The sequence below is a fragment of the Oryctolagus cuniculus genome, chromosome 14 (assembly GCF_051225735.1).
Source record: "Oryctolagus cuniculus isolate XC-2025 breed Fujian yellow rabbit chromosome 14, ASM5122573v1, whole genome shotgun sequence".
Lineage (NCBI taxonomy): Eukaryota > Metazoa > Chordata > Mammalia > Lagomorpha > Leporidae > Oryctolagus > Oryctolagus cuniculus.
Window position 1 is genome coordinate 10,471,842 of NC_142880.1, and position 27,565 is coordinate 10,499,406.

General features: G+C 39.1%; 1 long non-coding RNA gene across 1 annotated transcript in view; it reads right to left on the minus strand.

Annotated features, from left to right (window-relative positions):
• Positions 1–614: 614 nt before the first annotated feature.
• LOC138845134 (uncharacterized) overlaps positions 615–27,565 on the minus strand; it is a 183,472-nt gene continuing 156,521 nt past the window's right edge. The window contains exon 3 of the long non-coding RNA XR_011381864.2: positions 615–707. This is a non-coding gene — a long non-coding RNA (uncharacterized LOC138845134). The remainder of the gene's footprint in view (positions 708–27,565) is intronic.

The following is a 27,565-nucleotide window of genomic DNA, read 5'->3' on the forward strand; positions in this document are numbered from 1 at the left end:
TACAATGACTCGAGCTGGGCCAGGAACTCTGTCCTGGCCTCCCACATATGGCAGAGGCCCAAGCAGTTGGGTCATCCTCCAATGCTTCCTCATGTGCATTAGCAGGGAACTGGATTGAATTCAGAGCAGCCAAGACTCAAACTAGCACTCATATGGGATGCCAGTGTTGCAGGCAGTTCAATCCACTGCACCGCAGTGCCGGCCCTATAATATACAAGAATTTAAATCACATTATCCACATAAATTGTTCTTGAGGACATTCCTGGAGAACAAACTTCAGTAGTCAAGGCATAACTGATAAAGCTTGGGAAAAAAACATAGTTTTGAAATTCTCAAAGGATTTGTAAAAATATAAATGTTCTGGTATATGAACATATAGTGTTCTTATTAAAATTTTTTGACAAGAAATTGAATATGGAAGTTACTAAATGGGAACTATAGTTTAGAACTTAAGAGTTCTAGCACTCACTATCTACTAAGATTCTCCCCACACACTGGGGCCTCTCCTAACTTCAGAATATGTATGACAATCAGAATATAAAATTGAGGATGGTAATCTTTATCAACGCATCGGATCAATTTCCTGGACTTCTGCCTTTGTTATCAGTACATACCGGGAAATATTTATGCAGAAAAGTTTTGAGGATAGAGATTTTATTTCAGCTGTGTAATTCTGTGATCACGTCATCTTCGGTTTGTTTCCTCATCTGTTAAAAGTAGACAAATAAGTAGGTTTTACTTACTGAACTTTGCTCTAATGAAAGAGGGGGGAGAGAGGGTTGTATTTGAAAAAACTAAACCATTTAAAAAATGGGAAACTTTGTCTTTTGCAGTCATCTGCAACAATTTTATAAGCATAGTAATAATCTGTTCCATATTTTTAACTGGAATAGTTTTAATTCCCCTCTCCAACATTAACCATTACATACATTAAATTTTATTAAAAAATCTATGAATTATGCTTTTATCTTAATTTTTCTCTTTCTTTCTTTAAGCTGGTTTTGTTGTTTATTTCTTGGCTTCTTGGCTTCTTGTCTTGAAAGATTTTTTTCTTTGACCTTCTTATTTTCCTGTTAAGTAGCAAATAGAAACTTTTAAACACTGAATTTGCCTCTGAGTAAAGCTTTGGTTGCAGCTCTTGACTTTTGATACATAATTTTCTAACAATGCTTATTCTCCATTTTATATATTGAAATTCTGATTTCCTATTCACACAAAAAGCATTTAGGAAAGTGCTTTTAAATTGTCGAAGCTTTTATTAAATTTTTTTACCTCAATCATTAATGACCATTTTAACATTTATTAATGGCTGATAATCATGGCTTGGATTCTCCTTTACTCTCATTTACTCTAAATTTTTTTATTGCATTTCCAAAAATTCCTATGGAAATACCTACTTTTATCTTCCATCAACTTTGTCATTTTGTCTTTTACTTAATTTTTTTCCTTGTGGGTTATCCAGTTTTTAAAATAGTGGCATTTACATGATAATAAATGCATAAAATTAAAAGAGGTTTTAATTTCTCCATGTTTTAAGCTTGGCTCAAAATCTGTCATTTGGTGTAGACATATAAAAACATTTTCTTACATTTATAGTAAAGACTTAGAACCCACTACAAATTGTGGATCTTGATTCCCAGAAGAGTCATCAATTTTATAGAATACTACTTTCTGTTTCTAAGACTATCTTAAGTACTTTAGATTCTGCTAGAAATGATGGAAATATAAAGCCTGAAAGAGTTCATTTGTTCAGACAAATTGATCACTAGTGATTCGTCAAACTACTGATGCTTTTAATTGAAAACCATTTTGTGTAAACTGCTATCTTTATAAAATGTTTTCTCTTTTCTTTAATGCAAAATAAACTATACTTTGAAAAAACTCTCAAATGTTACTCAAAATAATATCCAAATCAAGAGTGCCTATCACTATTTAGTCAATGTCAACATTTAATATTTTAATACATAAAAATTATTAAAGTTTAATTTTAAAAAGATTCTACATAGCACTTTGGGGACAAGTAAATGTCTGAAGTCATAGCATATGATTTAGAGGAATCATTTGAAATATTAATATATTGATATTGTAACAGGTTGTTGAATATTTCTTCTTAATAAAGTGAAGATAGAAATTTTGACTTTGGTGACAGGCAATTTGTAACAATTCAAGAATCAATAAGTGTCTTATATTAAAGATAAATATGAGAAAGCATTTTGAAAAGCCTTTTACCCAGGAGCCTAATCTGAGAATGGTCTTCCAGTCCCTCATGATGGTGAGATTGTGTTACTTGACGATTTTGTATAATGATTCAGACTTTCTACTAGTCCCACACTGGCTCAAGTGGTGAGCCATATTTTTATGTCCTGTTGTCTACCTTTTAGGAGTGTTTCCGTTCTGACCGGGGACTCTCTAGTATGAGGTAAAGACAAAATAATTCGCATTTGTTACTGAGCCTTGCCATTTATAGACTGTGAACAGATTCAGACTTCCTCAAGTCATATATTACAAAGGCAAAATTATAAAATCAGTATTTCAAGAAGAACAACAGGGGCTGGTGTTCAGTACAGAGTTAATATGCTACTTGTGACATCCATACGCCATATTAGAGTACCTGGTTCTAGCCCCAGCTGTTCCACTTAGAATTCCAGCTTCCTGCTAATGCCACCCTTGGAGGCAGCAGGAGATGGCTCAAGTACTTGGGTTGCTGCCACCCAGGAGGCATGTGAGAACTCACCCATGAGTGAGTTCTGGGCTCCTGGCTATAGCCTGGCCTCGTCTTGGGTGTTGTAGGCATTTGGAGAGTGAATCAGCAGATGGAAGCTATCTCTGTCCATCTGCCTCTCTCTCAAATAAAACGGATATAAAAATTTTAAAAAGAACACCTAAGATAATCTATAGGTGAGCATAAAGGGGGTTATAAAAGAAGTTTTACTATAGCTCTGAGATTCTGAAGTCTTGGATTATACCAATGCTTCTTAGTCTCTGGCCGGAGCAGAGCAACTGGTGTGCCTGGGGAATAGATATGGAAGATCTGTCCCTCCCAGAGGAGCTGTGGGTCACATCCACTAAAATACTCACAGGTAGGAATGACCATCAGATCCTGTTTTTTAAAACGTCTGGACAAAATCCCACTTCATATGTACTATCGGAGTCCCCTGTTCCCTGGGTAAAGATTGAAGAATGAATGGTTCAGTTCTCCAAAAGCCACTGGGAAATGTCAGCACCATCGAGCTAATGAATTCCTGATTTGTTTGGCATTTGCACTTTTTTAAGAAATTGCTGATGTGTTTAGACTTCCTCCTCTCCTTCGCAGCAGTGAAATTTGTTGATTACGATGGCCTTATATAACATCATCCAGGCAGAAAGCGCAAAGATTACACATTAGAGGGAAACAGGCCTGTGTGTTGACGGGCATTGTGTTTCTCATCTGCATATCTCAGCTCCTCAGTCTTTGCCCAGGGTGCTTTGTGGGAGATGCTTTGTTCAGTCTTTCCAGGCCAGGCCTCCTCTCACTGAAATGTCATTTTCTCTGCCTGGTTGTGATAGGAAGTCTTTTTTACCTATTGAAACCTGTTAAATTTCCTTCAAATATTTTTGTTTAACTCTTAGAAAAACAGTTAGTGGAGGGCCATTTAGAAACATGTCGATTTAATGAGGAACTGATGTTTGTATTTAAGAACATCTTTCAAAGAAACTCTCTTCCGTACTGCTAAATAAAAGCTTGCAAGCTTTACAGATTTCATTCAAACAAGACAAACAATGAGAGCTGCCTATATTCTGCCCAATTTGCCCGTAACTACTTTTAACCACATGTCTATTTTAGGAGACATCTTACCCTGGGAACGGGTTCTGTCTACCTCTGAGGACCAGCTGGTAAGAAGCTATGAGGTTAGGATTGCTCAGTTAGAAATCTTTGGTAGACTCAAGTACACACTTAATATTCTCTACCTTGACCAAGCCCGTACTGCAGAATATTTCTTATTAAGTAGCTCTTTGAACAGTAAACTAACAATCATCTTGCTTCATCATTTATGATAAAAGGTCGTAATTCCTCCATTGGGCAAATGTTCTTGCATTTTGGAATCGCATTTCCACACCACAGGTCTTCTGTACATGATTCGTGCTGTTCCCGTCCTCTGTGACTGTTCCTCTCCACCCTGTCTTGCCCTTGACCTTAGCCTCTGCCTATTCTCCTATCCCTCTTGACAGAGGTGAGGTACCCAGCCAGCACCTACTGAACTCTGATGGCAAGTCATTATTCAGAAAACCCTTTTTAACCAACGAATTCCCAGATTAACTGAATTCCAGCCGACTTTCTCTACAAATGCTTTAAGAATTCTGACCTCTTTTTCCCAAACAGGCTCTCCTTAGAACCTTCTCAAATCTGGCATTTTTAGCTCAAAAGGTTATGCTAGAATATTGTCATATCTGCACTTCTAACATTTTGGGCTGCATCATTCCTTGTTGTGCATGGCAAGGTGCTTCACAAAATCACTGGCTTATACTGGGCATATCCACTGCTCACCAAAACATCACACCAAAAATGTCTTCAGACATTGGTACGTGTCCCTCGGGGACAAATTTTTTTTTATTTTGTTTTTATTATTTTTTTCTTTTTTATTTAGTAAATACAAATTTTCAAAGTACAGTTAATGGATTACCATGGCTTCCCCCTCCCCCATAATTTCCCTCCTACTCACACCCCTCCCATCTCCCGCTCCCTCTCCCATTCCATTCACATCAAGATTCATTTTCAATTATCTTTATATACAGAAGATCAATTCAGTATGTATTAAGTAAAGATTTCATCAGTTTGCACCCACACAGAAACACAAAGTGTAACATACTGTTTCAGTACTAGTTATAGCATTATTTCACATTGGACAACACACTAAGGACCGATCCCACATGAGAAGTAAGTACACAGTGACTCCTGTTGTTGACTTAACAATTTGACATTCTTGTTGATGGCGTCAGTAATCTCCCTAGGCTCTAGTCATGAGTTACCAAGGCTATGGAAGCCTTTTGAGTTCTCCAACTTCGATCTTATTCTGACAGGGTCATAGTCAAAGTGGAAGTTCTCTCCTCCCTTCAGAGAAAGGTACCTCCTTCTTTGATGGCCCTGTTCTTTCCACGGAGATCTCACTCACAGAGATCTTCCATTTAGGTCTTCTTCTTCTCTCTCTCTTTTTTTTTTTCAGGGTGTCTTGGCTTTCCATGCCTAAAATACTCTCACGGGCTCTTCAGCCATATCCGAATGCCTTAAGGACTGATTCTGAGGCCAGAGTGCTATTTAGGACATCTGCCATTCTATGAGTCTACTGTGTATCCCGCTTCCCATGATGGATCGTTCTCTCCCTTTTTGATTCTATCAGTTAGTATCAGCAGACACTAGACTTGTTTGTGTGATCCCTTTGACTCTTAGACCTATCAGTGTGATCAATTGTGAACTGAAATTGATCACTTGGACTAGTGAGATGGCATTGGTACAAGCCACCTTGATGGGATTGTATTGGAATCCCCTGGCATGATTCTAACTCCACCATTTGGGGCAAGTCCGATTGAGCATTTCCCAAATTGTACATCTCCTCCCTCTCTTATTCCCACACTTACATTTAACAGGGATCACTTTTCAGTTAAAATTTAAACACCTAAGAATAATTGTGTGTTAATCACAGAGTTCAACCAATAGTACTAGAACAAAACAGAGAAAATACTGAAATGGATAAAGTATTACATTGTACATCAACAGTCAGGACAAGAGCTGATCAAGTCACTGTTTCTCACAGTGTCCATTTCACTTCAACAGGTTTCCCCTTTGGTGCTCAGTTAGTTGTCGCCGATCAGGGAGAACATATGATATTTGTCCCTTTGGGACTGGCTTAATTCACTCAGCATGATGTTTTCCAGATTCCTCCATCTTGTTGCAAATGACCGGGTTTCGTTGTTTTTGACTGCTGTATAGTATTCTATAGAGTACATGTCCCATAATTTCTTTATCCAGTCTACTGTTGATGGGCATTTGGGTTGGTTCCAGGTCTTAGCTATTGTGAATTGAGCTGCAATAAACATTAATGTGTAGACAGCTTGTTTGTTTGCCAATTTCATTTCCTTTGGGTAAATTCCAAGGAGTGGTATGGTTGGGTTGAATGGTAGGGTTATATTCAGCTTTCTGAGGAATCTCCAGACTGACTTCCATAGTGGCTTAACCAATTTGCATTCCCACCAACAGTGGGTTAGTGTCCCTTTTTCCCCACATCCTCACCAGCATCTGTTGTTGGTAGATTTCTGCATGTGAGCCATTCTAACCGGGATGAGGTGAAAGCTCATTGTGGTTTTGATTTGCATTTCCCTGATTGCTAGTGCTCTTGAACATTTTTTCATGTGTCTGTTGGCCATTTGGATTTCCTCTTTTGAAAAATGTCTATTGAGGTCCTTGGCCCATCTCTTAAGTGGGTAGTTTGTTTTGATGTTGAGGAGTTTCTTGATTTCTTTGTAGATTCTGGTTATTAACCCTTTATCTGTTGCATAGTTTGCAAATATTTTTTCCCATTCTGTTGGTTGCCTCTTCACTTTCCTGACTGTTTCTTTTGAAGTACAGAAACTTCTCAATTTGATGCAGTCCCAAATGTTAATTTTGGCTTTGACTGCCTGTGCTTCTGGGGGTATTTTCCAAGAAGCCTTTGCCAGTACCTATATCTTGCAGAGTTCCTCCAATGCTCTCTAATAATTTGATGGTGTCGGGTAGTAGATTTAAGTCCTTAATTCATGTTGAGTGAATTTTTGTGTAAGGTGAAAGGTAGGGGTCTTGCTTCATGGTTCTGCACGTGGAAATCCAGTTTTCCTAGCACCATTTATTGAATAGACTGTCCTTACTCCAGGGATTGGTTTTGGATCCTTGATCAAATATGAGTTGGCTGTAGATGTTTGCATTGATTTCTGGTGTTTCAATTCTGTTCCATTGGTCTATCCATCTGTTTCTGTACCAGTACCATTCTGTTTTGATAACAACTGCCCCATAGTATGTCCTCGTATTGTGATGCCTCCGGCTTTGTTTTTGTTGTACAAGATTGCTTTAGCTATTCGAGGTCTCCTGTGTCTCCATATAAATTTCAGCATCATTTTTTCCAGGTCTGAGAAGAATGTCTTTGGTATTTTGATTGGTATTGTATTGAATCTGTAAATTGCTTTTGGAGAATGGACATTTTGATGATATTGATTCTTCCAATCCATGAGCATGGAAGATTTTTCCATTTTTTGGTATCCTCTTCTATTTCTTTCTTTAAGGTTTTGTAATTTTCATCGTAGAGATCCTTAACATCCTTGGTTAAGTTTATTCCAAGGTATTTGATTGTTTTTGTAGCTATTGTGAATGGGATTGATCTTAGAAGTTCTTCCTCAGCCGTGGCATTGCCTGTGTATACAAAGGCTGTTGATTTTTGTGCATTGATTTTATATCCTGCTCCTTTGCCAAACTCTTCTATGAGTTCCAATAATCTCTTAGTAGAGTTCTTTGGATCCTCTAAATCAAGAATCATATCATCTGCAAAGAGGGATAGTTTGAGTTCTTCCTTCCCAATTTGTATCCCTTTAATTTCTTTTTCTTGCCTAATAGCTCTGGCTAAAACTTTCAGAACTATATTGAATAGCAGTGGTGAGAGTGGGCATCCCTGTCTAGTACCAGATCTTAGTGGAAATGCTTCCAACTTTTCCCCCATTCAATAGGATGTTGGCCGTGTTTTTTTCATAAATTGCTTTGATTGTATTGAGGAATGTTCCTTGGGGACAATATTGCTCCCCTCGGTCCCACAGTTTAAAATCACTGGCTTGTGTTAACCATGTTGTGTTTAATTTTCTTCCAGTCTTTGGTGCAGAACCCAATCTTGATTCAATTCACTGCACCAAAGACTGGAAGCATGTTCTGTGTCACTGGACTCACACATGTTGGGAACCCAGGCACAAGGTACCTGCTTCAGTTATCTAAAAGCTGATGCCTCCCCTGCCAACATCTCAAACCTTGAATCTTTCTAGACTGAAAAAAGTTCAGATATGGAACTCATAAAAGAGAATGTACCCTCATAAGTCTCAAATCGATGCAGATATTCCTTTACTGTAAATGTCCCAATATGCTCTAAAAACAAAAAACAAGCCCTGGAAAATTGCAGCCCATCTGCACACCTTAAACTCATTATCCCTTTTCAATGCCTTTGCAACAATCCTGTACAACCCTTCAGGACAAAAGGGCATGACTAACGCTTTCAGCAATGTTTAAGGGCTGTTGAGAAGATTGTGTCTTCTCATTTCCCTGTAGACCTCAACTATAATACCATTCGCTCTTTTGTCATAGAAATAGCTGATCATTTTATGTGGTGAATCTATACTCAGAATGCTTTAGAATGCCCTTGCATTCAGAATCACTATTTGTGTTCACCTTGGAAAGAAACAATATTACACAGTTATTTTACAAAGATTTAGAGAAAAATCCTCATATTGCGATGACACGAGCATAGCCTCGGAGATAGCTAGCTTCAAGACATCCAGTTTACTACTAACTCATATACTCATAAAAATACATTGTATATATTTCTATATGTACAAAATATGAAAGTTTTCTGTTACATTATTACAGATTTAAAGTGTTGTGAACTTCATTCTCTCAAGTTACTGTCTCCTCTGCTGGCAATGTTCAGGTATAAGACATGCTCTCAAGAGCAATACCAAGTCAATTAGACTCAAGTACATAATGTAGGCCATGGCATCATACAAAATGATAGGTCTCTTTCCCCTCAGATTAAACATATTTATTGATTTCTCTATCCAATTACTGATTGAGGATTTCTTGGTAACATGACAGAAGTGGACATTGGAAACATAATTTTTCTGAACTGGATATGCCTTTGTATGACCTAATAAATGCTGGCACGCCTTAGTTTTTAGACCTGTTTGTACTCAAATTCTATTTACAACTTTATTTTTTTTTTATCTTTTATTTAATGAATATAAATTTCCAAAGTACGTCTCATGGGTTACAATGGCTTTCCCCCCCATACCGTCCCTCCCACCCACCACCCTCCCCTTTCCCACTCCCTCTCCCCTTCCATTCACATCAAGATTCATTTTCGATTATCTTAGTATACAGAAGATCAGCTTAGTATACCTTAAGTAAGGATTTCAACAGTTTGTTCCCACACAGAAACATAAAGTGAAAAATAATAGATGATTTTTTTTTAAATGATGATGAAATCAGATCAGACCTATTGTCATGTTTAATCCCAGTGAGAGTCAAGTTGGGAATTGATAGTTTCTTTTCTTTTTTTTTTTTTTTTTTAACAGAAGATCAGTTTAGTGTACATTAAGTAAAGATTTCAACAGTTTGCACCCCCATAGAAACACAAAGTGAAATATACTGTTTGAGTACTCGTTATAGCATTAAGCCTCAGTGTACAGCACATTAAGGACAGAGATCCTACATGAGGAGTAAGTGCACAGTGACTCCTGTTGTTGACTTTACAAATTGACACTCCTGTTTATGGCATCAGTAATCTCCCTATGCACCAGTCATGAGTTTCCAAGGCTATGGAAGCCCCTTGAGTTCTCCAACTCTTATCTTGTTTAGACAAGGTCCTAGTCAAAGTGGAGGTTCTCTCCTCCCTTCAGAGAAAGGCACCTCCCTCTTTGAAGACCTGTTCTTTCCACTGGGATCTCACTCACAGAGATCTTTTTGCCAGAGTGTCTTGGCTTTCCATGCCTGAAATACTCTCATGGGCTTTTCAGCCAGATCCGAGTGCCTTTAGGGCTGATTCTGAGGCCAGAGTGCTATTTAGGACATCTGCCATTCTATGAGTCTGCTGAGTATCTCACTTCCCATGTTGGATCACTCTCCGCTTTATTTATTCTATCGGTTAGTGTTAGCAGATACTAGACTTGTTTATGTGCTCCCTTTGACTCTTAGTCCTTTCATTATGATCAATTGTGAACTGAAATTGATCACTTGGAATAGTGAGATGGCATTGGCACATGCCACCTTGATGGGATTGAATTGGAATCCCCTAGTATGTTTCCAACTCTACCAATTGGGGCAAGTCAGCCCGAGCATGCCCCAAATTATACATCTCTTCCCTCTCTTATTCCCACTTTTATGTTTAACAGGGATCACATTTCAGTTAATTTTCAACACTTAAGAATAACTGTGTGATAATTACAGAATTAAACCAGTCATATTAAGTAGAACAGACAAAAAAAAAATACTATGAGGGATAATGTATTAAGTTGTCCATTAGCAGTCAGGGCTATGCTGATCAAGTCACCATTTCTCATAGTGTCCATTTCACTTCAGGAGGTTTCCTTTTTGGTGTTCAGTCAGTTGTCACCGATCAGGGAGAACATATGGTATTTGTCCCTTTGGGACTGGCTTACTTCACTCAGCATGATGTGTTCCAGATTCCTCCATTTTGTTGCAAATGACTGGATTTCGTTGTTTCTTACTGCGGTATAGTATTCTAAAGAATACATATCCCATAATTTCTTTATCCTAAGAGACTATTGGAACTCATAGAGGAGTTTGGCAAAGTGGCAGGATATAAAATCAATGCACAAAAATCAACAGCCTTTGTATACACAAGTAATGCCATGACTGAGAAAGAACTGCTAAGATCAATCCCATTCACAATAGCTACAAAAACAATCAAATACCTTGGAATAAACTTAACCAAGGACGTTAAAGATCTCTACGATGAAAATTACAAAACCTTAAAGAAAGAAATAGAAGAGGATACCAAAAAATGGAAAAATCTTCCATGCTCATGGATTGGAAGAATCAACATCATCAAAATGTCCATTCTCCCAAAAGCAATTTATAGATTCAATGCAATCCCAATCAAGATACCAAAGACATTCTTCGCAGATCTAGAAAAAATGATGCTGAAATTCATATGGAGGCACAAGAGACCTCGAATAGCTAAAGCAATCTTGTACAACAAAAACAAAGCCGGAGGCATCACAATACCAGACTTCAGGACATACTACAGGGCAGTTGTAATCAAAACAGCATGGTACTGGTACAGAAACAGATGGATAGACCAATGGAACAGAATGGAAACACCAGAAATCAACCCAAACATCTACAGCCAACTTATATTTGATCAAGGATCTAAAACTAATCCCTGGAGCAAGGACAGTCTATTCAATAAATGGTGCTGGGAAAACTGGATTTCCACGTGCAGAAGCATGAAGCAAGACCCCTACCTTACACCTTACACAAAAATCCACTCAACGTGGATTAAAGACCTAAATCTACGTCCTGACACCATTAAGTTATTAGAGAACATTGGAGAAACCCTTCAAGATATTGGCACAGGCAAAGAATTTCTGGAAAAGACCCGGGAGGCACAGACAGTCAAAGCCAAAATCAACTATTGGGATTGCATCAAATTGAGAAGTTTCTTTACTGCAAAAGAAACAGTCAGGAGAGTGAAGAGACAACCGACAGAATGGGAAAAAATATTTGCAAACTATGCAACAGATAAAGGGTTAATAACCAGAATCTACAAAGAGATCAAGAAACTCCACAAAAACAAAACCAACAACCCACTTAAGAGATGGGCCAAGGACTTCAATAGACATTTTTCAAAAGAGGAAATCCAAATGGCCAACAGGCACATGAAAAAATGTTCAAGGTCACTAGCAATCAGGGAAATGCAAATCAAAAGCACAATGAGGTTTCACCTCACCCCGGTTAGAATGGCTCACATACAGAAATCTACCAACAACAGATGCTGGCGAGGATGTGGGGAAAAAGGGACACTAACCCACTGTTGGTGGGAATGCAAACTGGTTAAGCCACTATGGAAATCAGTCTGGAGATTCCTCAGAAACCTGAATATAACCCTACCGTTCGACCCAGCCATCCCACTCCTTGGAATTTACCCAAAGGAGTTTAAATTGATAAAGAAAAAAGCGGTCTGCACCCTAATGTTTATTGCAGCACAATTCACAATAGCCAAGACCTGGAACCAACCTAAATGCCCATCAATGGTAGACTGGATAAAGAAATTATTTACAACTTTAAAAACTCCCAAACCACTATCAATGTTTCTTCTACTTTTGCATGCGAGATTGGGATAAGATTGGGGAATTATAGCTCAGTACAGAATTTATTCACTTATCTCACCTACACAGTTATGAAGATTTCCTTGTTATATGTTGACTAGAAGATTTTCTTGTTGCTAAAAAAATCTATGCCAATAGTAAAGAAACTTCAGACTAGGGTAGTAGCCACATATTTATTGATAGATTTGTTTATTCATTTCATTTGAACAGTATTACAACGTTCTTAAGACTTTGCTTGTTACCTGGCAGCCTAACTCTGCCACTACCACCTCCAGCACTAAGAATGGCTCCTTAAAATGCAAAGTTGCAAAACTGTTCAAGAAACTGTGGTTGCTGTTGCCAAAGCTGTCACCCTTAGCTTTCATGGCCATTAGTTGTCATCCAACAGGACCTCACACTCCCTCAGTGTCCCACCAGGGATCTCACCCCATATCATTAAACTATTTTTGTTTTATCTTCTAAAGCCAATATGGTCAAAATTGTAGATGAAGGTGGTTTTCCAAAAACCAAACTCAAGAAGCCCTGTGACTTTTAGCCTGGAGACTTGTATGCTAGAAATAACAGAAGGTGTAAGACTATTACTTTAATTCCTTAACTGGAAGTTTTCAGGTACTGTCTACCACAAACACCACAGTAAAACTCCAGGAACTTGACCCTCAAAGTCATATCTCCCAGTTAAATAGACATCTTCTATCTACCCATCAGTCTCTCTGGATTCTCTAGGGGCTGATGGCATCACAACGGAGGAAGCTTTCCCCAGAACTGCTGACCAAGCAAGAGGTCATTGATTTCCACCCAAGATCTTAGGGTCCAATTCTCTGAATGCTGACTGCCAAGTCCTTTGTCTCTTTATTCTTGTGCTTTGGGTAGCAATTTTTTTGCATGTCTCTATTCACTTAAGGTTTTTGATTGTTGAGGTGAGATTCTTAAAGTTGTCCCTCTCATCCTGTTATTCTGAGTAAACCAAAAGTTTAACTGTCCTATCAAATTTTCCTTCTCTACAGACTCTGGGTGATGACAATTTATGTTCTTATGAATGCTTTTAGATGGGGCAGGTTCTTGGCCAATGTCACTTAGTAATTAACATGTTATTGTTGTCATCATACCATTTGCAGTTTTTTCTTCCAAACATTCAGTTACTCAACGAATGATTGATATGACCACAAGGAGATGATTCATGAGAATCCCTGGTGACCGTCATCACTAAAGAGTCTGAACAAATTGGATAAATGTAGAAAACTAAACAAAGCAAGATATGGAAATAAATACCCCTCAGTGGCCTTATTGATCAACAGGAGGAGGATCTGATGGTCTGCACATTTTCCACAGTACCCTTCATGAATCTTTGTCCTACAGAACTCTTACTCCCCACCTTTCCTTCCATGTGATTTGGCTTCTTTCTAATTATTTCTCCCCACCTTATTCAATAAACCCAAGTTGTCCAACCAATGGGTACTGCCTTCCAACAACAATTCCACTGTCTAGCAAGACCCAGTTTTTACTAATCAGCCCCCAAACCCTGAAATTCCACTGTAGTACACTGTCCCAAAGAATCTTTTGGAATGATGGAAATGATTCTGTGCTATCTATTACTAGCTTCTAAGCACTGGTGACTTTCGAGCGTTTGAAATACGGCTGGTGAAATTGGGGAACTGAATGCTAATTTTATTTAAGTTATTTTAACCTAAATAGCATATGTACTCATGGCTGTTATCTCTCAACACTGACAAAAATTTGGTTCTTTTTGGTTCCTTTGGTGCCTTCTCTCATCTGATGTTTAGATTAAAAGCTTAGAGAGAATTCTGAACTACCCTCAATTCCTTCCTCTTAGTTGTTCCTTCCCTCATTCCCTGTTTCTCTTTCTGACCGTTCTTTTTTATCATTTTCTCTTTTGACTTTTTTTGTCCAATGGCTCTTGTTTGCCTTCCATTTTTTTCCTCACTGTAGCAAAAGGCCTCTGCTAGCTCAGGCCCAATAGGAACTGTGGTTCAAGTGTAGCAGTTGTTTATTGATAAGCCGAAGCTAAAACTTTCCTTGATCTGTGATAATTGATAAGAACTCTTTCTGTCCCAACCTAGGCCTGTCTAATCTCACATCAACACCATAATCATTCTTTGTATATCCTACTTGTGTTCCTATTATTTCTAGGTTTTTATGGGCCTTCATTTGTTAACCTGAAACCTACATTTTATGATATTAATTACACATTTGCATAATTGTCTCTCCTGGTAATCAAAATGCTGTTAGTTTTGATTTAAAATAACATTTGCAGGAAAAGAACATCTAAAGCAGCTACTGAGCATCATGGGTTCTGTGATAGCTTCAGAGAGACTTATTTCCACCTTCTCCAGACTTGGTTTTCTGAATGGATTAGAATTGATAGAGATTAGAAAAAATGAGCTATTTTTCTTTATCTCACGTTCAATTGTGCAACGTCAAATCTCCCTTCCTTACTCAAGATTTGTCAGGTAAATTTGGCAGACTCTACTGTTACTTTCAGCTAGTAGTCTCATTCATCCAATCCAAATCAAAATTTATGTTTATATCCTCTTCAAAGTTTTCTTTCCAGTTCTTCCCACTTTTAGGTCTGGTTAAAGCCTAACCCATCTTTTGAGATTTGCAGTAAGTTAGGCAACACTTCCTGTGTTTTACCCATTTCTCTCAGTTCTTCTCTTCCTCTGATCACTATCCTGTTTTTAAAATTTTTTTAAGACTAAAGAGTTATGGGTAATGGAGGGAAAGAAAGTCTGTATTTAGCTAGCCTGTTTATATTGATGTAGGCAGACATGTAGTCACACAGTGCCTGGAGGACCTCCTTGTTTTGGTGACTATCTGGCCATGGAATTTCTACATTGCCTGACTTCTCTTCCACTTACACCTTCTAAACCTCCAGCCATTTTATTCCTTCAGGAAGGATGTCCTATTGCAATTTTTGTCACCCTTGCTAATGAGGTATTTAGTCTTCAGGCAGTAAGCCTCTGCCTACATATAGTAAATAAATTCTGTCATCTTCTGACCCAGAGAATTCTTGCCATCTCTGAAAAACCTTTGGCATATTGTCACCCTCATGTTCCCAACACCTGCATGATCCTGAAGCCCTTCATTTACCCTGGGGCTCTGTTTTCTCCACCTCTTCTTACAATATTGTCATCCACCATATCCATGGCAGTACCCAGAATGAGCGGTCTGGATGTGGTCCTGGGACATGATTGATGGGTGCACTAAGGAATACTCCATTCAAGAGTTTCTCCATATTCTTTCAAAGAAGGGCTCTCTACCTTCCCTTCTATTGATAACCCTCAGGATTACTTTAATAGTCATATAGAACTGGTACGGACTTGACCTGAAATACTAAGTATGAAAAACAACGTCTAGGATCTCTCTGACCAACCTCATATCCTCCCTTCACCCCAGAAAGCCCCAGGGGCCAGGGTTGCCTCGGAAAAAAGTGAAGGGGATGGAGGATACTCAGTCATCATTGACTGCATTCAATATTTGGGATTCTGTGTCCATATCTGTCCACAGGGATTTCCTTGGGGATGATTAGGGCACTGAGGGATGCACTTTAGATCTCAGGATACCACATCTAGTCCACCACCTCACACAAAGTCCCAGGGGCTACAGATGCCATGACAAAGCAGGGCTGTTACACAGTCATGCCTTCCCCCACCTTCCTTTTCTCTCCCTAAGTCATGAAGAAATTTCTTCAACCATTGGTAACTCCCGACTCACTGCCATGAACACATCCACATTTCTAGAGAGTGTTATATTATGCAACACATGTTCATTTAGGGACACATTTCCTTAAGAAGGAGTATTAGTGATCTCGACTTCATACAATGAGACAGAAACTATGCATTGCTTCCTTTCTAAGAACACTAAATTGGTACATAGAGTGACTGCTTTCCAGTAGCTGAAATTGCAACAGAGGGGTACACTTGCCTTATTAAGATGAAATTTCTGGTTTTATTTATTCTGGAAAAACAAAGCACTCCATACCATAAAGTTGCTGCCTTAAAACTGGAAAATCCTAAGACCAGATGTTTTAAGTAAGAAGTTTGTTTTCTTTTGCAACATAGCCTGAACACAGTATAAGATAAAGAATTGACAAACTTGGCTACTGAATGGGACCCTCAATTAAATAGTTTCTTCCATCTTGACTTCTGGGAGCGGTAGCAAAAAAATGGTCAGAAATCCCTCACAGCCAGGCCTTCACGGTACTCTTTCAAAACCCCTCCTTTAGAGTGAGCTGTAGGCTCTGTGAAACTCATACCTTTCTAGAGACACCAGATTCAGAAGTGCAACAGATAGATCTGGCGAATGACTCAGTATTGAGTGGTCTTCCACCTCTCAGGGCTCAACCACCTCAAGCTCAGCTTGTTCTATCCCCAGAACCATCCCCAGTGGGCACCGAGTCTTCTCCCTCTAGTCCCGATTCTCCTTGACCCTCTGACTACCTATACAATCTGACCTGTCCCCCACCACCCAGAAGAGAGCATCCCAGCTGGGATCACTCACAATGAGGCCTCATATGGGTACAAAGAAGCTTTGTCTTCTTAGAGAGGTGGTGAATGGAGATGCTGGGACAATTTAGGGTACGTGTTCTTTTCTCCATGACTGACTTAACTCAATGTAAGCAAAAGTTGGGAGCTTTTCAGGAGACCCTACCAAATTCATGAGGATTTTCAGGCCCTAACTACATAGCCTTTAACTTGAGCTGGGGTGACCTACACATTATCATGTCTACTTGTTGCACCATAGTGGAGAAACAAGCAATCTGGGCTGAAGCCCAAGCCCATGCTGATTCCCCGGCAGCTCGGCGGCTCAGCCAATATGCTGTGCGGGCCACAGCACTTCCATAAACAGACCCTAAATGGAAATATCAAAGATGTCATGAGGATTCAAGATGTCCAGACCATATGCTTACCTGCTTAGGGCTGCTATGAAGAAGTGTGATCAAGCCTGTGAGTTATGACAAAATCAGACAGGAAACACAAAGCAAGTACAGCCTTATTCCAGGGATGGCTGGCTGAGGTCTTACCAAGATGTACTGATGAAAGCCCTGACACCCATGAGGGCCAGGCCTTACCAGTTCCCACTCCATCCATCATCTAGCACCAGATATTCAGAGTACAATTGGGACAATGGGACCCCAAAATCTCACAATAACAGATATAAAACTTGTGGTGTTCAATAATGCATTCAAGGCTCAGAGGAAAAGTGGCTCCAGTGCAGGAAACAGTCCAAATTCAGCACACTCAGAAAACTCTGCCTATTCTTTTGAGCCAGCTAAGAACCTCCAGATTATATTCAAAATGCTAAAAAATAAGTAAATTTTTTGCTTTTGTCATAAATTTCCAAAGGGAAAGATATTAAGACTGGCAGAGTTCCCAGTTGACATGCTTTACCTAATTCTCCTGTATTTCTTGGGAAACTGCCATTGGCAGGAAACCCTCCCACCCTTCCTCCCCCACTGGTAAGTTTTCTACCACAATTACAGAAGGAGACTGTTATACACCAAGATGTTGCTTTAAGAAACCTGCCTGTTGCCCTATGTAACCTAGCCCAGCCCACTGGGCAGGAACCAGAACAACTACAAGATTCTTTCAGTTCCCTAGCTAATGTGGTCATTTTTAAAAATGTTTTTATTACAAAGAACAGATTTCATGTATTTCAAAGATAGAATTCTAAGAACACAAGGATGCTTCCTTCCCCTACTCTTTTCTTTGTGATAATAGAATTTCAATTTACTTTATAATCACAGGCTTAATACTCCACCACATATGATGTTCAACAAATAAAAAATACAAAGACTACTGTTCAATAGGAATACAGGCAAGATCTGTAAGTAATAATCAAACTCCACCCCTTATTATTATTCTACTTAACCTCACCCCAGATCCCAACAGCTCTACCTCCAGCTGGTGTAAAGGGTTGGAAACAAACTTCATTGAGTACAACTCTCTCTTAAGCATGTCTTCTCTCCTTCTTTGGTGTCTACTTTTGTTTTGGTTAGAAACCAGTGTTGTGCCTCTGCTACCCTTTACCCACATCTCACCTTCTTTCTTTCTTATGTTGGAGATAAGAACCTGGACCCAGACACCCAACAGCAATAAGTTGGTTGCTAAGTTCACTTTCTGGCAGATGTTTAAATGTTGTCTTTCACATATCTTTTCAGTAGCCATTCCCCACCTCCACCCTACCAGGGCTGGGAGGCTGGCCTTAGAGTTCCCTGGTGGGAGTGTCCACCCTCTGGCTGCTGGCTGATTCTAACTTCTCAGGTCCTATCCAGGCAGGAGGGTCCATGTTCTGACAGTATGGCCTTGTCCCTGACATGGTCGTTGTAGGCAGTGGCCTTTTAAGCCATCTGGTGCCAAGTTGCTTTATGTCATATTTGCTTGATCCATGCAAGGGGGAGGGAAAAACTTGGCAACCCCATCAACAAGAACAGCAAGGCTTTTCCCTGCAAAAATCTAAGTGATCAGTGAGTAGCCACTGGAATTCTCTTTACTCAGTTGTTTCCACTTGAGATTAAGTCACTAGATCCAAAAATTGTGAAAAATGCATATTATGAAAAAAATGCATGGATTTCAAATATTTTTGCACCCAAACTTATTTTAATGCCATTTTTCCATGGTCTCTTTGAAATATTCTTTTATAGAAGTATTAATAAATTGCAGAACTGTTTATCAAGGTACCAGGGAGTACCTAGGGAATGTATTAAAATGCAGATTCCCAGAAATTCATAGTATTCTGGATTCTGAAATGGAGTCCAGAAATCTGAATTATTCTTACCCACTGCAGGTGAATCTGCTGCAAGTGGTCACTGCCCACCCCCATTATTGGAAACAATGTGTTGAGCACTTTATTGATTTATTCATAGGAAATTCAGGATTAACTCTAAAGTAGATGTTTTCATTTTTAAAGTCTCACTTGTTTTCTGCTTGAACAATTTACACAAAAATGAAACTTGAGTTAGTGTGACCAGGAAATATTTTTAGAAGAGTAGTCAGCATTATTCCCTGGGGAGAAAAATAAATCAAAATTATTTATTCTACTTCAGTTATGTGCCATGGTACTAACAGTTTCTCCATATGCACGGCTTTTCTCTTAGAATTGTTCTTTTGCAGCTGTGTAGATGTACAATTTTGAGAAGAGATCTGAATATGAAGGAATAAAAGTCATTTAGACTGCTGCACTAATGTTCTCCTGGTGCTAAATTTGTATGGTTTACACATTAGTTAGGAAACCTTTTAGATCAATGGCCTACCAGTATTGACACTTTCCTCAATGTTCCTAAGTTGTCCTTTTCCAAACATTTCTACAGAGTGTTATATTATGCAATGCATGTGTCTTTGTTCATTCATTTACAGACACATTTCCTTAAGAAGTGGGGTATTAGTGATCTCGACTTCATACAATGAGACAGAAACTATGCATTATTTTCTTTCTTATAACACTAAATTGGTGCATAGAGCGACTGCTTTCCAGCAGCTGAAATTGCAACAAAGGGGTACACTTGCCTTGTTAAGATGAAATTTCTGGTTTTATTTATTCTGGAAAAACAAAGCACTCCATACCCAAATAAAGGATTAGTCTGGGGACTCGCTAGATCAGTGCTGCCATATCAAATAGAGAAATGAGAGGGATGAATATTACACTGTACCCTTTATATTGGCTTATTTGTAGGTAGGAAAAAATGAGAAATTGGAGAAAGTATTAGCTCACATTAAAAGGTAAAACACGAAGAGGCCACTGTCAATTCAGGCTATGCTTGTTGATTTCCAAATAACAACCTTGTCTCTGGAGTCATTAAAAGTATCGCTCTCCTGAGAAAACGCAGGGGCTCTCTGCCTTCGGAGCTCCATAAACCTGGCGCACTGCACCACTTTGTCATTCTGTATGAGCGCCGCGGCCCTGAGGATCTTTTTTTTTTTTTTTAAGGCTATCAGAGATTATCTGTGCCACTTCTTGCACAAAAGGAGGTCGGCACACATTTAGCAAAATGTGTAAGTTACAGCTAGTAAATACTTCACCTCTCCAGAAAGCGTCTTTCACAGTAGTCAGGGCAGTTGGTTAATAATGATTTGCATAATTTTTTAAACAAAAGATCATTTGTTCCTTCAAGATATAGTAGTTTTAAAAATTCGAACAGAAGATATATTCCTCATCTAGAGAAGGTAAGTGCACAAGATGATACTGGGTGGAAGATAATACAGAAAACATCAGGGACAAATCAATCCTGCACCACTCCGAGTGCATACGTGGTTTGATACCACGATGTGTCCTGTACAAAGAATCTGCACCCCAGCCTACCCTTGCTCCTCCTGGGCAGGCTGATGATGCTGTTTGATGATTAAGAGGACAGCTGGTGCAGAGGGTCCCTAATGCCTTCCCCTGGGATATGGTGGATTAGCCACCTCCTCCAGACACTGTCAGCTGTGAACTTGGAGAGGGAGTGGGGAAACACTGAGTTCCCCAGTGAGATGATTGTGGCATTTAGGGAACATTCTGGACACAATGAGTCTTCTCACACACCAGGAGGTCCCGTTGTTGGGCCACTCCATTTACTGAGGAAGACTTTTACTGTCAACGTGGCTGTTTCAGAGATGTGCTTTTGGGGGTGGGCATTTGGTACATCACTTAAGACACTACATGGGACACCAGCACCCCACATTGGAGTGTCTGAGTGAGTCCTGGTTCCACTTTCATTCTCCATTCCAGCTGCCTGCAAGGTGCACCGTTCTCTGAATGAGGGGGACTTACTCCTACACATCAGAGACCTGGATTAAATTTCCATCACTTGGCTTAAGGGGCCCTGGCTGGTGTAAGCATTATAGAAGTGAGTCAGAAAATAGGAACTCTTTTTCCCTCTATACTTTCACACAAAAAAATAAGCAAATGAATAAAAATGTGTGCATGTGAGAGAGAGAAGTGCTTTTGATAAGAGTGTATAACCTTAATGAAAGGACTAAGAGTCAAAGGGATCACATAAACAAGACTAGTGTCTGCTAATACTAACCAATAGAATAAAAAAGGGAGAGAACGATCTAACATGGGAAGTGAGATACACAGCAGACTCATAGAATGGTGGATGTCCTAAACAGCACTCTGGCCTCAGAATCAGCCCTAAAGGCATTCGGATCCGGTTGAAAAGCCCATGAGAGTATTTCAGGCATGGAAAGCCAAGACACTCTGGCAAAAAAAAAAAAAAAAACAAAACTATATGAAAGATCTCTGTGAGTGAGATCCCAGTGGAAAGAACAGGTCTTCAAAGAAGGAGGTACCTTTCTCTGAAGGGAGGAGAGAACTTCCACTCTGACTACGACTTTGTCTAAATATGATCAGAGTTGGTGAACTCAAAAGGCTTCCATAGCCTTGACAGCTCATGACAAGAGCCTAGAGTGATTACTGATGCCATAAACAGGAGTGTCAATTGGTAAAGTCAACAACAGGAGTCACTGTGCACTTACTCCTCATGTAGGATCTCTGTCCTTAATGTGCTGTACATTGTGATTTAATGCTATAACAAGTACTCAAACAGTATTTTTCACTTTGTGTTTCTGTGTGGGTGCAAACTGTTGAAATCTTTACTTAATGTATACTAAACTGATCTTCTGTATATAAAGAGAATTGAAAATGAATCTTGATATGAATGGAATGGGAGAGAGAGCAGGAAAGGGGAGGGTTGCGGGTGGGAGGGAAGTCATTGGGGGGGAAGCCATTGTAACCCATAAGCTGTACTTTGGAAATTTATATTCATTAAATAAAAGTTAAAAAAAAACAGGGAGGGAGGAGGAGAGAGAGAGAGAGAATAAAAGTGCACCACCCTTTGAATTTTGTAAGACCCTTGAACTTCTAATGATAACAATAAATATCTATATAGTACCAGGAAAATTTAACCTTCCAGGTATTACTACTAAGCATCTTTATGTTGTAGCCCCTGTATTATCCCATAGTCATTTGTCTTTACCCCCCTCCCCCCCAAAAAAGACACAATTGAATATGGGCACTGTTATGTGAGATAACTTCAGAAAGTTTGCAGGAAGTTCATACTATGGAAAACCTATGCATGGATTTCAAAACATTTGGCACCAAAATAAACATCTTCTAATTCTCCCCCCCCCCAAAAAAAAAAGAGTGTATGACCTCAGAAAACCTATCTTGGTAAGTTCTTTCTCAAGAACCTTCTTCTACACCTTTAAGTTTTCTTAACTGATCTGTACTCTTCTTTAGTTCTTTTTGAAAAGATTTTTATTCTATTCATTTGAAAGGCAGAGAGAGATTGATTGATTGATTCCATCTGCTGGTTCATTCTCCAGATGGCTACAATGGCCAGAGCGGGCGAGACCAAAGCCAAGAGCTTCTGAGTCTCCTAGGTGGGTACAGGGACCCAAGCACTTGGGCCTTCCTCCTCTGCTTTCCTAGGCACATTAGCAGGGAGCTGGATCAGAAGTGGAGCACCTGGGACTTGAACCGGCACCCATATGGGATGCTGGTGCTGTAGGTGACAGCTATATCTGCTATTGCACAGTGCTGACCCGTGATGTTTAGTTTTTTATACAAGATTTGTTTAAGTATTAGAAAGGTGGAGAAAGAGAGGAAGGGAGGGGGAAATCTTTTTATGCTCTGATTCATTCTTCCAAATACCTACAACATCCAAGACTAGGCCAGGCCGAAGTCAGGACCCAGAACTCCAGCCAGGCGTCCCCACATGAGCGGAAGAAACCCAGTTACTTGGCCATCTTCTGCTGCTTTCCCAGGCTCATTAGTAGAAAGGTGGACTGGAAGCAGAGTAGTCTGGACTTGAACTTGGTATACAGGATGCAGCCATCCCAAGTGGCAGCTTAAGCTGCTGTCTGGCCCGGAAGTTTATTTTACAAGGTCACTCAATGAATGAGAATGTAAAGTATTACATGGAAATAATTTCATGGCAGTTCAACATTTTATTTATATTTATTGGATGTCAATATTAACTTGGCAGAAAAAGTGAAGATAATCAATGTTATTCAGGAATCTATTTCTTTCATAGCACATTAGCTTGGAAGGGCTTCATGTGATTTTCCCCCTGAATTCTATAAAAAGCAAGAGTCCATTTCAATGAATTGTCTATTTCTTGGGTCACATTAAGATGTAATTAGTTTTTAACAGGAGATATAAGGAGGTGGAGAGAGCCAGCTCGGGAGAGGAACAAGAACATATTTTAAGAATAGTCATGCTCAGGGCTGGCATGGTGGTGCAGTGGGTTAACGCCTTGGCCTGAAGTACTGGCATCCCATATGGGTGCTGTTTCAAGTCCCGGCTGCTCCACTTCCAATCCAGTTTTCTGCTATGGCCTGGGAAAGTAGAAGGCCCAAGTGCTTGGGTCCCTGCACCCAGAAGCAGCTCTTGGCTCCTGTCTTTGGATTAGCACAGCTCCAGCAGTTGCAGCCAGTTGGGGAGTAAACCAGTAGATGGAAGACCTCTCTCTCTCTCTGCCTCTCCTCTCTGTGTAACTCTGACTTTCAAATAAATAAATAAAAAATATTAAAAAATAGTCATGCTCACAATATTAGTAAATACTCATTTCATTACCCTCTCAATGGCAGGGGCATAATTTTATCGGTAATAAGTAAGTTTTACTTAGACATAAATGGTGATCTCCAAAGAAGAATGAAAGCTTTTGAAAGCTTTTTCTTCAGGGTCCTTCTTTATACAATTAAGTATTTTAGTTCTCACTAATATGCTACATTTTAAAGAGTTTTATTATCTTTGGTTGCATACTGTTCATACAATTAAAAGTACATTAAAATAAAAATTTGATGAAAAATTACAGGTTGAGAATTTTGCAGCTTATTTTTTACCGTCAGGAAATTATGATATTGTATTATCTTTTATTATATTTTATTATAACATTTCTAATCTGAATTTTATATACCCACTTTGATTCTCATTTACATGGAGTTAGTCCATGTAATTATGCAGCTTATTTCATTTTGTCTAGTTTCAAGTTCAAAAAATTGAGGTAATTAAAAGGTGATGTAATACTGGTACTAGACTTTCAAACAAATCACACTTAAGGTCACAGTTGAAAAATTAAAGGAAGTTGGTGTTACATGAAAAAATCATGAATGATTACTTGTGGTCATACTTGGAAATATTTAGGAGATAATTTATCATAACTTTTCTTATGTGATTATTGTGTTTAAACTTAAACAATTTTCTAACAAAGTATTTTATAACACAAGGATCATAGTTACTTTAAAATATTTGATATAACTGAAAATTCGTTCAGATTTGTACTCAGGCATCAAAGATTGGAAGTTACACGGCAAGTGTACATCACGCAGAAAGGCTCGGGAGCTGTCATAAACTGGTAATTCACAGCATTGCCACGGTGGGAAACAGGCCTCACCTCTCCATCTCAGATTAATGGGCAGGACTTACTTAGGTACCAATTCCCATGCTGTTCTTTGGATAATGAAGGTTTTTTTTTTTTTTTTAACCTTTTTCTTGTTGAGGCATTCTTGATCATGTATAGTGTTTGAGTTCCATGAACACATTCTTGGTTTTTGGATTAACTGGCGAGTAGAGTGAAGCCCATCACAGCCCTCCCTTGCCCTTTTTCACTTCCCAGGGTCTGAGCCCCTTCCTAAGCAAGTTCTGTAACAGATACAGGCTTCGAAAGTTCAAGGACAAAGCAAAGATGGTGCGATTCCCTGGGAACTTTTTGAAGGGCCCCCATCGTATTAACTTTTTAGAACAGTTTTGATTGTTTCCAGGGAACTGCTGTTAGGTTGGTATAGCCTGACTCTACCTAATTGTTTGTTGTTCTCAGTTTGAACTGGCTTCTTTCCCCCCACCCCCAGCTACCCTCCTATTTACCTGCTATGTCATGTTTATGATCCAAACCTCCAAATACCAGTGAGAATAGAGAGGAAACCTTATATTCTTACTTTCATCTTAAAGACACAGCTATCAATTGCATTGTGGAGTGCTTAAGTAGAAGTCAATGAATCACTTCAAAAGTGACAATAAAGCAGTTTATATATCTATGATTAATAAGTAAAGCATTTCCTTCTTTAGGCAAAACTGTATTTTTATTATTAATAGAAAAGACCGAAGTAGGAGATAGGCCAGGATATGAATATGTTATAAGGGAGCAACTTAAAATACATACTCATGGAGGCTTAGCTTTTAAAGAACAATTAAATTGAAAATTTCATAGACAGTATATTATACTCTTAAGATTATATTTCTCCCAAATAGGGAATTTTTGAGAATTCAAAACTTGAAGTTGATATCATTCAGAAACACATTACCATACAAACTTTTAAGGTGGCAATTTGGTTGGGATAGCTTTTGCTTTGAGTTAACTGTCTAAGATACTATAATAATAGTTTCCCAAAATGCCAGCGTATCTTTGAGTATGCACTTTGAAGCTAAGCAATACTCTATTTTTAGATGATGGTATACAGATCTCCACATCTCTTCAGCCCATCATAAGGTTCCTGTTCTACACTTACACTGAAAATAATGTGTGGGAGGGCATGAGTATTTAATATTAATTCCTTTTGATTATGTAGTTGAGAAAAACTAGTTGATCAGAATTCAAAAGAAAGTTAAATATATTTGTTCTAGCTTTATTAATTGAACTGTTTGGGTTCTTGCATTTAATTTAAAATAAGCTTATTGCTGGATAGGTTGGGGCAAACATAATTAATTGGTATTGTGTCTCTATAGAAGACCCCAGCAGAGAGAAGTCTGTTTGACATGACAATGATGAGCTGTGGGATATGGGAAAAGACATTTTACAACATATTTATTCAGAAATGCACTGCAAAACTAGCCTGTTGAGGATGAACAGTTACTTTACTGAACAGTCTCCTAAATCATATATGTTTTCAGTGGTATGATAGGTATAGAAAATAATTAACAGTATAAGGAATATTTGAAACCTAATAGACTTGCAAAACACAAGTAAGTATAATTTAACAGTCAGCCACAATTTTCCTATCTTGAATTCCACTCAGTTGGAATGCAGCTTATTTTTCTAGCTGCTAAATACAGCACAGTTTGAACCTTTGTTGAGGGTCTATGCTTCTAGTGCAACCAGGTCCCCTTTGGCATGTGAATTTTCCAAGTGCTTACTGTTCGTCTACAGGTGCCTTTCCCATTACCGCCCATCTCCACTTAGCTGCTCAACACGGAACGCTAAACTGAGTAACACAGGGTGGCAGTGTGTGTGTATGTGTGTGCGTGTGCGTGTGCGTGTGCGTGTGTGTTGGTGGAGGAGATGCTACGAATGTGTAGCTTATCAAGATTTCACATCTCAACCTTTCTCCCCACTCAGTTTTCCCGGTTCTTTCAAGGACAGAATCAGAAGCCACTTCGGCATTACTACTGCCTGCTCCATCTTAAGTCCTGCGTGGCCATGACGAGAGGGGTAGAATTGTGACCTGCTCCTCAGTGCCATTAGTTTGTGTGGCTAAGGAGATGAGTGCCCTTGTCCACAAACCTCAGCTTTGAAACCCTGCCATATTTGTAGTCGGTGTCAAAAAGTCAAGTTGGAGAATTCTGTTTACCTGAACTGAGGCACTCCAGGAGCTCAAAGCTTTGTACGCAGGGAGGAGGGTAGATTGTAAAGAAATGCATACACACTCACACGGGAAGGCTCATGTACTGTCGTGAACTGATTGTACACCCTAGGGAGCCATTTTAAGATCCAGGCAATGTTATTACTGATGGCAGTAGTAATGGATACTGTAGAAGGAGGTTATTTTTTCTAGACACCGAGCTTTGAGCCCCTTTACTAACTTTTCCCCCCACTTACCTTTGTGAGAAGAAACATCATTGCCCCAATCAGTATGTAATACATGGATGAAAAGGCACCTCTTTGTTGTAGATTGCTTTTTAAAAACAGGTAGCTTTGAAAGGATGAAAATGTTTATGAATTTTTTACTTGCTAAGTTGCGTTGTAAATATGCTACATGCCCCAAAGAGTTCTGATTATAATGAAGAGTATATTTGTCATTGAGAAAATTTCAGTCGCTGAGGAAATCTAAGTGATATGCAGCTAGTTTGTGCCAACCTTAGTTTTCTAAGTTATAACCTGACAAAGCAATACGAGTCTGACTTCTGGAGCTTAAAAATGTTAGATGAATGGGACGTCGCATTTCACATGTTGTTATTTTTCTGTTCTTCATAGGCCTTCCGCAGTGCCGCTGCTGACTTCTGGATGGCACTGTAGAATTTTAATAGTCCCAATTTCAGGCACAATTTGTTTTTTTGTTCAAGTGTCAGACCTATTTTAATGGGAGCTAAAACCATGCAACTAGTCAGGTGCAAAACAGCTTAGGGGAAATATCAGAGAATGTAGGAGAATGGAGATTGCAATGACAGACTTTCCTATATGGCTTCCATTTACATATTCAGATCCCCATATTCTTTCAAAAATAACAATGAAATAAACCCAATC